The following is a 4,286-nucleotide window of genomic DNA, read 5'->3' as shown; positions in this document are numbered from 1 at the left end:
ATAAAGCTGCAAATTGCTATCAATGTAAGTACTTAGCATGTATTAAACTTAATTTTCTTAAAAAATCACTGATTTATGATTTGATATCAAGGGATTTGGTACAGTGGAGGATTTCCTATTTTATAAGAAGTACTAATTAGTTACAAAACAAGCAATAAAAAATATCCACACTGGACATTTGCTATTTCATGCAATTGCATTTGGATGTTTTGGTGTCTAATGATAAAGTGTCGTACAACAGGAAGAGTCAGAAGACCTGGATTAGAAGCTTTTCTCCTCTGTCTGCAACTCTGTAGCCTTGAGCAAAAACACTCGTCTCTGAATCTCTTTCTCCTCTTCCTTACATGGGAATGATGACAATGACACAGTCTTCCCTACTTCACTTGTTAATTGAGAGAATAAGTTGGCATAACATATAAAAGAAATTTGGAAATTATTAAGCCCTATCTAAATTATATACATATTTTTGAAGCTATTTTAGTATGAAAACTGAGAAAAGTCCTTAGTCCAGCTTAAATCTGAATGACGACTGCTCCTGTAAATCTCTAATTATTTATTCATTCTAGAATCAACATAGAAAATCTATAGAACTTATTTTCTATATGATAATAAGAGTGTTCCAAAGTAAACAAAGCAGCCCTTGAGGGTTGAAACTTTAAAGGTATTTTCCAGGTAGGTAGATGCATCCTCTCTTCCCCTAGGAATAGGTCAGCATCCACTACTAGCACATTTCTCAGCCTTATAGGTTGGTTCTCTGAATTATCAAGCAGCTTGGAAAAAGCTCAGACCAGACATTGAGGTTAAAATAAGCCAAACCCAAAACTAACCAAGAGTTGAAACCATAAGAAATGATCCTCAGATTTTTATGTTTCAGTTGTAGTCAAAGGAATTTCATGCTAGGCATCATGGTATGTTAGAAATTTTTTTCTCTATAGGAGAATTGGAAACACACTCTTATTGCCAATGAAAAAGACTGCACCCCAGAATACAGTTCATGCATAAAATCAGCAGAAGAGAAGATTTCAGTGGAAGATTCACTCATGAGAACTGGAGATTTTTCTGTGTGTCTTTTAGCAAGAACTATCACTGTCCCAGGAGCAAGATTTCAATAATTTGCAGTACGCAGAGAGGGGAGATATTCCTGAAAAGGCTACTATCAATATGACAGAAATGAGAGGCATTGTCCCTTCATCTCTTCTAATAACATTGTGAGATTCCTAGTGAGTGGATTATCACTTTTAAATATAAATATACTTATAATATGCTTCCTAAAAATGTAGTGTAACCACACCCTACAAAAATGTTAGAAATTGTCTTCAATTAGAAAAAAGATTTCACTAGTATTCATGGTTGCAAACTTGCTTAGCTAGAATATTACAGCTATGAAAATGAGCAATGAAAACCTATGATTCCTGTATTCCCTTTTAAATTTCACCATGTACATGAAATACTCATTTGAATCCACAAATGAAATTATTATTTTTGCAAAATTCTCAATGCTATCCATTTTTATTTTTAATATTATTTCTTACTAGTTTTCCTGGACATTAAACTGATAAGAACAGATACTACACTTGATCTTAGCCAAAAGGCCAAGAAGCGATTCCTGGACATTAAAGAATGCATTATCGAGATTTCAAATAAGTAGAAATAATCATTGAACCTACCCAAATTATTTCTACTACTCGAGAATAATGATTGAATTTTTTTGTATTTTAAATTTTTTCTATGCATGCACCCACCTATAGACTGTATGTACAATATGTTCTGAAACTGATCATATCATGTATTCAATTTTATTTAATGAGTTTGTCTTTTGTACTTAAAGTTTTGTGAACATTATCCATGTAATCAAATACTCTTCAAAAACACGTTTAATTTATGAGGAACTCATCATTATGTGAATATAGTATTTAATCAATCATATTGAATCAACCCTCTATTGTTGCCCTTCTCAGTTGTTTTCAAATTTTTTCGAGTTATAAACAATGCTATGACTAAACATCCATGGAAATAAATCTTTGTGAGCATCTTTAATTAATTTATTCAGTTAAGTTTATCTGAACTGTAATTATTAGAGAAAAAGATAGGAACACTTTTTGAAATCTTAACTCACATGGTCAGGCATGTCCCACACACTCTTAATTTTCATTTCTACCATGGGATATTAGAATAATTTTTGAGCCAGCTCTGCCATTGTATTTAGTTTAAACATTTTAAGATAGATATTTATTAATCAATAGTTAAAATGGCACAGTACTATTTGATATGTAATTATTAATAAGTGTTTTGTGGATATGTAATACCTTTTGAAATGTCAGTTCATGTTCTCTGCCCATTTCATGTATTATTTGCTGCTGTGGCTTTTTTCATTGGGCTCCACAGATATACAAATCTTAAAAAGGTGTCTTTGTTACTTCCTAAAAATGTTTTCCAAACTTATAGTTTCCCATCTCAAAATCCATTCAATGTATCTATTTAAAAATTCCAGTTGGTTAGTTTCATTTTTAATTACTTGCATTTATATAGTACAAAGTTGAAATCATACTGTTTCTAATACTCTTTGTTGAACAGTTTGTCCTTCATTATTTATAATATTTACTGTGCTTATTATAGTACATTTTTATATGTAGTAAGATTTCCTTTTTTGTTATTGACATTTTTGGTTTATTTTCTTTTTTAATTTATATATGATAGCAGAATGCATTATAATTCTTATTACACATACAGAGTACAATTTTTCATATCTCTGGTTGTATACAAATTATATTCATATCAATTCATGTCTTCATACCTGTACTTTGGATAATAATGATCCTCACATTCCACCATCATTAATAAGTAAGATTTCTTTCAGGATTAATTCTACTGCTCCTTTGATGAGCTAGGTATCTCTTACACAAATCTCACAAGTCTAATCTCTGAGATTTTATAATACCTACTGTTACCTACCTCTTGCTATGGTGTTGCTCAACAAATATTGGGGCTATTTCTACGTTAATTGGAAATGTCTTCATATAAGACAAAATTTGGCTTCTGGGTTTTATATAAATATTTGTTATGTTAAAAAATACTCCTGCTTCTGCCTTAGGGATTATTTTATGAGGAATAAATTCTGGGTTATCAAATATATTTTCATATTTTATTAAAATGACAGTACATTGCCTCAGGATCTATTTATTCTCATTGAACCTACCCAAATTATTATAAATAGATTGCCTAATACTCAACCATCCTTGAAATTATCACATGAATTCTACCGGATCTTGGATGGGATTCAAATATAATAATGAATTCAACTTTCTAGTATTTTCTTAAGGATTTATGTCTCTGTAGTCATAAGGGAGATTTGATCTATATTTTTTCATTGTTATTGTAATCTGTCTTATTTTTTGGTAGCATTATTATGGTTTAAATAAATAGGATACTTTTCCATCTATTTTGTAAATAAAATGGTTCATAGATGATAATTATTTGTGCCTTGATAAGTTGAGAAAACACATCAGTTAAACAGTCTGTAAATACTTTTGAGAAGTATTTCTCATGTAAATTTTTACAATTTCTTCTATGATTATAGAACTGTTCTTTCAATTCTACTTTTTCCTGAAGCAATTAATATGTGGTCTCACTTTCTTCATGTAAAATTAATTTGTGCTCTTTAAAGAATATTCAGTAACATATGTAGAAGAAAAGGAACACCATATGCAGACTCACCACCTTGAGTGAATTTTTACTGATACCATATTTCCTGCCAGCCCTTTTCTTACTCATTTATTTATAACTATAAACAAATTTATTTGAAAGACAATTGATATTAAGACACAGTCTTTTCTCTTGCATTTTTAATTGATATTATATCATGTTCCTTATCTCAAACACTTGAATTTTCTTTGAGAATATTACTTTTTATGAATATATAATATTCTATATCACATATAAAATAATTTGTTCACTATTAGACATTTAACTTTTTCCAATTTCTCGGTTACAATGTTTTAATAGGCTTCCTTGGTATTTACATGTATTTCTATATGTTTAAGATAAATTGTTAGAAATTAAAGTCATTTTATACTTAATATCAAAATGTCTGCAAAAATTTATGAATTCTAGATAGGGAAGAGGGGTGGGAGGGAAAGGGAGGGGTCAGGGGATTAGTAAGGATGGTGGAATGTGATGGACATCATTATCCAAAGTACATGTATGAAGACATGAATTGGTATGAACATACTTTATATACAAACAGAGGTATGAAAAATTGTTCTATATGTGTAATAAGAATTGTGATG

General features: G+C 30.1%; 1 pseudogene; it reads right to left on the bottom strand.

The window, feature by feature from the left end:
- Positions 1-1,485: 1,485 nt before the first annotated feature.
- LOC113176026 (U2 spliceosomal RNA) lies at positions 1,486-1,604 on the bottom strand (annotated as a pseudogene).
- Between the last annotated feature and the right edge of the window lie 2,682 nt (positions 1,605-4,286).

Source organism: Urocitellus parryii, chromosome 4 (genome assembly GCF_045843805.1).
Source record: "Urocitellus parryii isolate mUroPar1 chromosome 4, mUroPar1.hap1, whole genome shotgun sequence".
Lineage (NCBI taxonomy): Eukaryota > Metazoa > Chordata > Mammalia > Rodentia > Sciuridae > Urocitellus > Urocitellus parryii.
Note: the sequence above shows the minus strand (reverse complement) of the source record. Positions and strands in the feature narration are given on the sequence as shown.